Below are 10,323 nucleotides of genomic sequence, written 5' to 3'. Positions count from 1 at the left end.
CCCCCTCTGCCCTCCTTCAGCCTAACCTCCATCCTTCGTTCTCTAATTCCCCTGCAAGGGCAAAAAATGCTTCATCGGCTCCCCATCTTTAATGTGGCCTCGGAGGCTGCGTGAGGCCCCTGCCAACCCCTCCAGGCTCACTGCCTAGCTCCAGCTGTCCTCTTCCTCACTCTCTGCTCTTCCCCAAACCAGCCCCCTCACAATTCTTCAAGCTTCAAGCCACAGGGCCCTCTAGCCACAGGGCCTTTGCATAGGTTGTCCTTTCTGTAATACTCTTTCCCCTTCTTTCTCAAGTTACCTCCCAGTTCAGTGCTTCCTTGGGGAAAAGCTCTCACCGCACTCTGGATACAAATCAAGTTTCTTGAGTCCAGGTTCAGAGAACAGCAAGTTCCACTCCTTTTCTTTAGACCACTTATCTCTCTTGGCAATTAGGCACCCGTCTGAGTGATTATTTGATTACTGTAAACTCCAGGAAACCAGAGACAGGGTCTGGTTTTGCTCACCATCTAATCCTGCGCACCTTGCCTGGTGTACAGCTAGCACCCAATAAAAATTTGTTGAATAAATGAATGAATGTGGCCTAAAGTCGCACTGTCCGATAGAAATATAATGCAAGGGACATATGTGATTTTCAATTTTTTAGTAGCCAAATTACAAAAGTAAAAGAAACAGGTGAGATGAGCATAATAATACATTTTATTTAGCCCAATATATCCAACATATCTTTTCAACATATAATCAATATTTTTAAATTATTGATATTATATGTTACTTTTTTTCTGCTAGGTTTTCACAGGCCAGTGTGTATTTTATTCTTACAGCACAACTCAGTTCGGATTAGACCCATTGCAATTGCTCAGTAGCTGCATTTGGCTAATGGCTGCCACATCGTGCAGCTAGCTCCAGAGTCAGACCTCATTCTGAGCCCCCAGTGGGCTCAGAGGGCAGATAGATGTTCCCTGGCTTCTTCCTGTATCATCAGTCTGCTTGGGCCTGAGGCCTATTGTTCTCCCCTCCCCATCCCCAAGGCTCTCTCCTCTCCACTCTTTGTCTCTTTCATTCTCTAGGTTACAGAATGATACCATCTTTGTCTGCTCATCAGGGCCCCTTCTCTTCCCCTAGTGCCTCCCTCCCCCCTTTCATCCTGTGCAATGAAGCTGAGATGAGACTTGGAACAATAGGAAAGGCCTCTCCACCCAGTGGGGAGGGGCCTGATGGGGGCCACTGAGACTGTGCTCCAGGGGAAGAAGGGGCTGAGCCAGAGCTGGGGTCATAAGACATCTCCCATGATGCTCTGGGCTGTGGGGTCTGCTGACCATATGCCTGGGGGAGGCAGCTCCTCTGATAACGCAAAGCAGATTCCTCTCAGCTTTGTGGCAGCTGGTGGGCAGAAGGCCAGGGGACAAGACTGAGTCCCCAGGCATCTGGGTTCAGAAGAGCTGAGGCCAGGAGGGTTCCTTCAGCCTCCAGCCCCCTGACTCCCTCCAATGCCCCTGCCCTCATGCTGACCCCTCCCAACTACACCAGGCTCCCCTGGGCCCCACCCCAGGCTCCAGATCACCCTCCAGCTCTATCAAAGACCCCCCAGTTCTCAGCACACATCTTTGGGGATCTTTGATGCCACATCCTCATTGAGAAGGGCCTCCAGTATTCTTCTTCTCCAGGCAGACCCTGGGTAGGGCTGTTCATCTCCACGCGTAGGGTGATTCCTCCCAGGCCCCACTGAAAGTTAGGGCTTTCCACAATAATTTCCACACCCCAATTCTACCTATTCCAATCCTCCAATCACCTCAGAGGCGAGGCCAGGATCACCTTTCTAAGGCTCTGTCATGGAAGAACGTTAAGGAACCTTCCAACTCTCAGTCCCCATTCCTCCCAGGGCACTCAATCCTGCCCTCTTCCCACAGCATCTGGGCACTTGCCAATTCCTGTGCTCCCTTCCCGGCAACCCCTGCTCCAGCTGTTTCCAACAACATTCCCAAAGGGTTCCTGGGAGAGGTGGGATTGGGTCTCCTCCCTGGGTGGGGACTGCTCCCTTTGGAAAAGTCTGGGAATGTGCCCGTCCCCCTCCTATCTTCTAGTGACTCATAGAATCTAGGGGTCCTTCTGTGTCATCCAGGAGCCTGTCGCCCTCCTGAGAAGCCCTCAACACTCTCTGGCCTGGGCCTGGGGCTCAGCGTCCACATTCCCGGGGCCCGGCCCCACCCCAGGGCCTAAGGCTTCAATCAGCACTCCAGATGGTTCTCATTCTACGCCTACGCACCCTGGGATGCCAGCGGTCCACATCGGATGTGCGGGCCAGGGGCACGGGGCAGCCAGGCCTCCATTTGTCGACCTTGGACCCACAGGAGATCACACGGTGACCTCGCGGAAGATGATGCCGAGGGCTCAGAAGCCAGCCACCTGGGAGCTCCCCTCTCTTCACTCTGCGTACCAGTTTGGATTTCTCATGTTGTAAAAGGGAGAAAACCCAACTCAGGGTTGTTTACGGGAATTTATTGTCCATCTGAAGTGAAAGGTGCAGGGGTAGGGCTGGCTCTAGGCACAGATTGATTCAGCGATTCAAACAACATCCTACCACCCAGTTTCTCCCTCTCCATCTCGTGCCTCCTTCCCTCGCACAAGACTCTTTCCTTGCGGTGATAAGACGGCTGCTCGCCTTCAGATTCATGCCAGTGGGAAAGAGAGCGCCTCGGTCTTAGCATCCGGCGAAAGTCTCCAGGCGTCCCTGGTTCTGATTGGCCCATCCGGGGAATGGCGATCACTGATTGGGTAAGGTGGACGTCACATGCTCCATCCACAGGAGCGGGGGTGTCGCCCCGCCTGAGGCACTGGGAGAGTGGGGGAAACTGAGGCACAGTCACCAAAAGGGGACCCCAAAAACAACAAATGTAAGGCTCCAGCCTAGATCAGCACTTGGACTCTTCCCTCTTCACCAGGCAACCTGAGCGAGACTCCACCCCCCCTCCCCCCACCAGACCAAGTGCGTCTTTCTGGTCAGAATCGCCATGAAACAGCAGGGACATCCTATGCGAAGACTTGAATGCCAGGCTGAGGAATTTGGACTGATCAGGGAGCTACGGAGGTTGTCTGTTCTGGAAGGAGAGGCAGGGAAGACCAACTGCGAGGTTGGTGCTTCGGGCAAGGGAACTAGCTAGCAGTGGGGAAGAAAAGAGGGGAACAATTCAGGAAATATTAAAAAGGGAGAATGAACCTGCCTTGGCACAGGATCAGATGGGAAATAGTAAGGCAGAGAGTACATGACTCCCAGTCTCCAGCTTTAGCATCCGAGGGGATGATGGCGCTGTTCACAGAGATAGATCCCTGGAGGGAGGAGCAGGCTCTCATGGAAGATCAAGACGTCCATGTTGAAACAGAAACAAGAGTCATAGATACAGAGAACAAACAGGTGGTTGCCAGAGGGGAGGGGAGTGAGAGGAGGAGAGAAATAGGTGAGGGAGATTAAGAGGTGCAAACTTTCAGTTATAAAATAAAAAAGTCACAGGTATGAATGTACAGTGTGGGGAATATAGTCAATAATTATGTAATATCTTTGTAGGGTAACAGATAGTAACTAGACTTATTGTGATGATCATTTTGAAATGTGTAGAAATATCCAATCACTATGTTGTGCACTAGGAACTAACATAGTGTTGTAGGTCGATTATACGTCAAACAAACAAACTCATAGAAAAAGAGACATACAGCATGATAAATATAATTAACACTGCTGTGCGTTATATATGAAAGCTGATAAGACAGTAAATCCTGAGTTCTTATCACAAGGAAAACATTTTTTCTATTGCTTTAATTTTGTAACTATATGCAATGATAGATGTTCACTAAACTTATTGTGGTAACCATTTCATGATATATGTAAATCAAATCATTACTCTGTACACCTTAAACTTATACAGTGCTGTACGTCAATTATATCTCAATAAAACTGGAGAAGAAAATTCCCATGTTGAGCTTGAGAAGCTTGCGGGACATTCAGAAGAGAAAGGCAGGTGGCTTTTTTTTTTTTTTTTTTTTTTAATCAGGAGCAGGGAAATTCGAGGGCTACAGTGGAATACTTAAAAATCATCTGCCATCCACTAGGTGAGGTCCCTGGGAGAGAGAGCCCTTGGGGGTGGTCCTGCTTAGGTGACCAAGGAGAATGCGGAGGCAGAGATGATCTCGAGGGGCCAGTCAGTGTGTTGAAAGGCCTGGATCTTGCAACATCAAGGGAGCCTAAGAAAGGAGCATGTTTCTAGGAGTCACAACCGGTGATTCCCAATGCACGTGCTGCAGGGAGGCCTGGGAGGGAGAGGCTGGGGAGAGCCAATGGATTGGACCTTGAGAGTGCAGGACACAGACGGCAGTGGTCGGAGGATAGGCTGGCAGGTGAGATAGTAGAGACACCCCTGTATAACTCTCCCAGAAGCTTGGCTGTGAGGGGGAGATAGGGCTTGCCCTGGGACAAGGAGGGGCTTCCTTGGGTGGAGGGAGAGGGAGGACGTGATCTGAATGGTCAGGGAGCTTTAAGGTGTAAAGCCAGGCTGCCTTGAGCCGTCCCTCTCATCTTTGACTCTGCAGCCTAGTTCTACCAGCTCAGCCCTTCTGTGTGGCCTTGAGGGTCCAGGCCAGCTGAAGAGGGGTCAGCTTTGGTCCTCAGGGTCCCGCCCCTCTTGTTGCCCCCATCATCTTGCCCTCTACCCCCACCCATTCTTCAGACCCCCTCACTTCCAGCTCATTGCCACTGATGCAGGATTAATTAGCAAGAATTAGTGCCTGGTTCTCAAGGAGTTCAAAGTTCAGTTAAAACGAAGAGGGAAATTGTCTAACAATTCTAAATGGGATTGGATTCTGCCAGGAGAACCACGACCTAGATCCTCTGTTGAAATGCCTCCTCTTTGAGACTTTAATAAGCAGCCATGAGGCCCTGTGAGTGAGAGCCTCACTCCATCCCTTCCAGGGCTGAGGAAGCTGCCAGAGTCACATTAGGTTCATGCAGAAGCTACCTGGGCAGCTCTGGGCACCAAGCCCCACCTCTTCCTGGGGTAACACATGGGCTGGGCACGTGCCCAGAGAGTGCCACATGCCTGTCAGGCTGGGGCCTGCTTCACGCCTCTCCAGGGAGGCTGCCAGAAACCCTGGACCAGGGCAAACCCAGAGTGGTGACTCAGGTGAGGGGCGGGGCGGCGAGGGAAAGCTGCAGTCTAGGCCAGATTGTGGGGCCTGGCTAGCCAGGGGAAGGGGAGGGAGCACAGGCGCCAGGGGCAGGGGCTTGGCCCCCTATCTGGGAGCGTGGTCATGCCTCCCTTGGCAGGAGGGCAGTCTGCTTGGCGTCGAGGCTATCTCAGGCTGACCAAACGGAGTTGATGCCCTGAACACCAGGCAGCCCTCTGTCAATGAAGAGCTTCCACTGAGGACAAAGAGCAGCCACAGTCCAGCCTGTGGCCAGGATAACGGTGGAGGTGGGGTGGGCTGGGGTTTGTCGGTGGGAGCCAGAGCCCGATCCTCTGGACTCGGGGCCCCACGTCTGGCCTCACGGTGGAGGAGAGGCCCTGGAGCCCCTAGGGGACCCTCGGGCCTAGGGGCTGACCAGAGCCACTGAGGTGGCTGAACTGAGCAACACAGCTGCCTGTTATCCAGGGCCTCTGGGGACCATGCTTAGTGATAACAGATGACATTCGTCCAGCATTTTAAAGTCGACAAAGCACTTTCACAGCTGTAATTTCACATGATGGTCTCATGAGTCCTGCCAGAGAGGTATTATTGGACCCACTTTACAGATGAGACAACTGAAACCCAGAGATTTGCCCAAGGCCACCTGATAGGAAGTGGCATAGCCCACCTGGGAGCCACGTCTACCCCCAGAGCCCTTGTCTCCTGTCCTGCCCCCACCTCGGCGCCCCCCCCCCGTCCCCCACAATGCACCAGGCTGCCTCTGCTGCCAATGGGATGAGGGTGGAGGTGGTTGTGCTGGGGGTAATGTGAGGACGAAGGGCGGGGGCAAGGGGCTGGTCTGGGGAGGCGGGGAGCCTGGAGTGAGGACTGGAATTCAGATGGGGAATGGGGGCTGAAGATAAGCTCTGACCCCATTTAGGTACTTCCAGAGGCTCATTCCCCTTCCAGAATCCCCTGCCCCCTCCTGCAAAGAGTGGCAGGGACAGCTGCAGCCTATGAGGGGAAGAAAGGGGATCCCCGTTTAGAGCCCAGTATCTTCACATTGATGCACAACCACCACCCCCTCCCCTCTCCCCCCAGCCCCCCACCCAGGCTGCAGGAGGCTGGCGCCACAGGGAGCCTGGCCCAGAGCCACACAGGCCAGGCTTGGTGGAGGGGGCAGAAGACCAGCCAGACCACCCTGCAACCCAAGGCCCACCCTGGGGGACCCCTGCCTGGGCCCCTCTGCCCATCCCCAACTGCCCACCTCTCTGACCGGCCACTGAGGGTCCTCAGAGCTTGAGCTTCAGTCTGGGATTCGCACAAGTTCACCCTTTTGGGCACTCCTCCCCCTCCCTACCCTGGGCTCTGTTGGGTCCCACTGGGTAACCCCACAGGGACCCTCCCCGGGTCCCTGAAATGAAGCTCCAAGGCCAGAACACTCTTCCCACCTTTGCTGCTGGTTGTTTGGGCTCCAGTACCCAAGGGACACAAGTGTGACCTTTAGAGTCACACAGTCCTGGGTTCAAATCCCAGCTTGGCCACTTACGAGCTCTGGGATCTTGGGCAAGGTAGTCACACATTCTCACTGAGCCTTTGTTTCTCAGCTGTAAAGTGGGAATAAGCAGCAGCTCCCTTGGAGATTTGCCGTAAAACATAAAGCATATATATGTGAGATTAGCCCTGGCACAACCCTGGCTCACAGATATTTGTCATTCCACCTCCCGCCCCAGCATCAGAGGCCCCCACAGGAACCCACCCTTCCCTTCCAGCTTATCCCCCACCCTTCAGCCAGACTGGATGACTTGTGTCCCCTGAGTCCAGCCTACGCTTCCCATTTGGGGCTTTTACTGCTGCGCCTGCGTCCTGGGGGGCCCTCTCCCCAGCTCTGCCTGTAGCCACATCCCTTTCCCAGCTCCTCCTGGAATTCCTCCCAGATCTCCCTCTCCCACTGCAGGCAGGATATCTCCTTGGCACTGCAGAGAATGGACTCTACTCCATTTTGGGTCCTTACTTTATCTTTCATTAACCCATAAGCTGACTCATCTCTGCAACCCTCCCCATCTCCATGGGGGGCTTCCCCCCACCCCACCCCACCCCAGCACCTGTGCACGGTAGGTGCCCAAAAGCCTATGGAGTGCTGACTGTGTTCCCCCTCCGTGGAGCAAGTTCAGCCCATCTCCCTCCAACCTACGTGGACCCACTTCCACACGGAGCCATCACACCATCCAGCGAGGACAGAGCATTGCCATTCCAAGGGAACTTGGAACCCAGCTGTACCCGGATATGATAAAGAGAGCGGGAAAGTGGAGAAACCAGCATGTTAATGGGAGCCAGCCCTGTGACTTAATCCAGCTTGACACGGTTGTGCAAAAGCCATTCACGGGTTGTCCCTCTGGCTCCAACCAGGCCAGCAGCTCACACCTTCCCCCATTCTCGGCTGTCGGCTGTCGATGTGGAGGCGGTAGAAGCCACCCACAGACGCCAATCTGCAAGACAGACAGCCTGGGCCTCCATGCAGGGGCTAGGTGTAGGCTGTAGGGTTGGGGTGAGCAAAGTCGGGGACAATCGCTGAGCTTGACCGCAGCTGACACAGGACTGGAGACGAATGCATCAGACACCTGTCTGCCTTCTGGGCTGCTCTCCCCCTCCATTCCCCCTTCCAACCTCTTTCAGAGTTTTAGTAAACGCCCTTCTTCGTTTCACCTGAACTGTAAGCTCCTTGAGAACAAGGGACTGGCTCTTACCCCTCACCCAGCGCTGTGCCTGATTAACAACTATTAGTACAATTACCCCAGTGTAAAGATGAGGAAACTGAGGCTCAAAGACATATAGTGACTCATAAAGTCACACCATGAATGCACAGCAGAGACGGGAACCCATCTGAGACCTTGGGCCTCCATTATTCTGGACTCTTCTCAGAGTCCCCTTTGCGGGGCAGTTTCTCAAGGGCAAGATAGTCTCTGCAAACAAATTCCTGAAGCCAGCAAGTTCTGGAGGATTCAGGAGCAGAAAGCAGGCTCCTTCCTCCCCACCCACGCACTCCTAGTGATTTCGGACGCATGCAGCAGTGAGCGGTAGCTTACAGTAAGCGGTAGCAGCAGCAAACGGCAGCTGGAAGCAAGATCTTAGTTCCCTGACCAGGAGTCCTAACAGCTAGACCTCAGAGGCCAGGGGCTAGGGCCTAAATCTCCAGTCCTTGCCTGCGTTGACAAGAATGAATTCTGACGAGGAGGTGGAAGGTAAAGAGAAAAGTAAAACATTTATTGGAAAAGCAGAGTACGTGGGGAAAGACACACGGGCGAACTCTGAGAGAGAGAGTCGCGCCTTTGGGAAGTTTAAATCCTTTATAAGGGGACAGTTTTCCGGGTCTTTGTCTTCCCTCTGGCCAAGTGTCTTGTTTTGTCCCCCCCTGGCTAATTTGTCTCAGGACCCACCCCACCACCCCAGGTGCACACACAGCTGTCAGCCAAGATGGATCTCGCCCGCAAAGGCGGCTGGGAAAAGCAAGACTCATTACGGCCTGGCATCCCCTGATTTTTGACCCCCAAGGAGAATTTTTGCGCATGTATAGTGTCTCCCTTGCCCCAAGGGGGGGGGTTGGTAGGTGATCTCTTGATCCTTTACTCAGACAAGGTTTAGCCCCTCTTTGTTCCTGCCATGACTGTTATCTTAAGGTGTCCACAGGAGACAAAGCCTGGGTGTTTACCCTGTTTCTGTTGTTACTTCCATTTCGAGAGCAAACAGGAGGCTGATTGCAAATGCCTACCTGGAGCCCACCTATCTCCTGTCTCAGGAAGTGCAAACAGAAGGCTAGTTGTAAGTGTCTGGCCTGAAGCCCACTTTTTTCCTGCCCCAGGAAATGTAAACAAGGAGGCCATTTGTAAATGTCTAACCTGGAGCCCATCTATCTCCTGCCTCACTAGGTCTCCGGAAGTCACCTCCTCGTTCCTGTTTTTTTCAACAAACCCCTAGTCTCCTTCCCTCCCTGCCTTGGCTCTGATAAGGAGGACCTGAGGCCCTTGCGGGGGCAGTGAGCCAGCCAGTGATGCCCGTGAAAGACGACTCCGGGGTCTGGCTCCCAGGTTCCAGTCTTTCTGGCACCCAGGGCCATCCCTATATAAATAGCAAAGGGCCGCACTCTTCCCTTCTGCCCGCCTTAGGTCTAACCTCGGTGTCTTCTGCAATTTGGAGCAGACAAAAATTGCTGGCAGCAACTGTTAAGAAGCCCCTAGAGTGATGGGAAAGGCATGATTCTGGTCTCTAGGCAGTTCCCAGTCTGAGGGCGGAAACAGGTCGCACTTGGAGTCGGCAGAGAGAGGAAGAGCAGGGGGCCTCATGGCCGGGCAGGGGTGGGGTTGGCAGAGGGGAGGCGACTTGTGTGAGCCGAACGGGCTCGGAAGGAGTTCGGGGCCGGAGGAAAGGCCTGGGAAGACCCAGCGGCCGGCGTGGGTGGGGGCGGAGGCGCCTGCCCATGGAGGAGGGTGGCTGAGCGGCTGGGGGAGGGCAGGACCCCGGTGCTGGAGGCTCCAGCCGGGAAACCTAGGCCTGTGGGCCCTCCCCCTTCCCAATCCTCGGGTGCTAAAACGCCCTCGACATTTACGACTTCAGGAGGCTAAAGATCCTGAGAAACGAAAAGCAGACCATATGGATTTGTTTCCTGGGTTAAAAAAAAAAAAAAATCCTTCTAATTAGGCCGGGAAAAGCCATTGGCCTGGGTCTCGAGGCCCCTGGATTCAATTAGAGCCTCCACGCACGGGGGCCCACGCACACGGTCCTCCCCGCCCTCTCCAGGCGCGGGTTCAGAGGTCCCTGGAGAAGGGGCGGGGTCCCGACAATGTTGTTTTTCACTTGGGATGAATTCGATGTTAAATCCCCTGCGGCTGTTGCGAGTCTTTAGCGCCCAGTCCTCCCCCCACCTGGCCCCCTCGGCTACTGTCTCTGAGAAGAGAGGTTTTGGGACGGGACCTCCGTGGAGTCCACTTCTCTCTCTGCCAGGAAAAACTTCTTTACATCAGATTAAAACTGAATCGTTGCGCAAGTTGAAAGGTGGAATTATGGGTATTTAACCCCCAAAATGTTTTTAAGAGTTGGAGTAAGACTTTTTCTACGATACACGGAAACGAGCCCGAAAAAGCCCCGAACTCCTCCAGTTGTGCTCTGGGTTCTCTC

Source organism: Physeter macrocephalus, chromosome 14, assembly GCF_002837175.3.
Source record: "Physeter macrocephalus isolate SW-GA chromosome 14, ASM283717v5, whole genome shotgun sequence".
Lineage (NCBI taxonomy): Eukaryota > Metazoa > Chordata > Mammalia > Artiodactyla > Physeteridae > Physeter > Physeter macrocephalus.
This window is presented reverse-complemented; position numbering follows the sequence as displayed.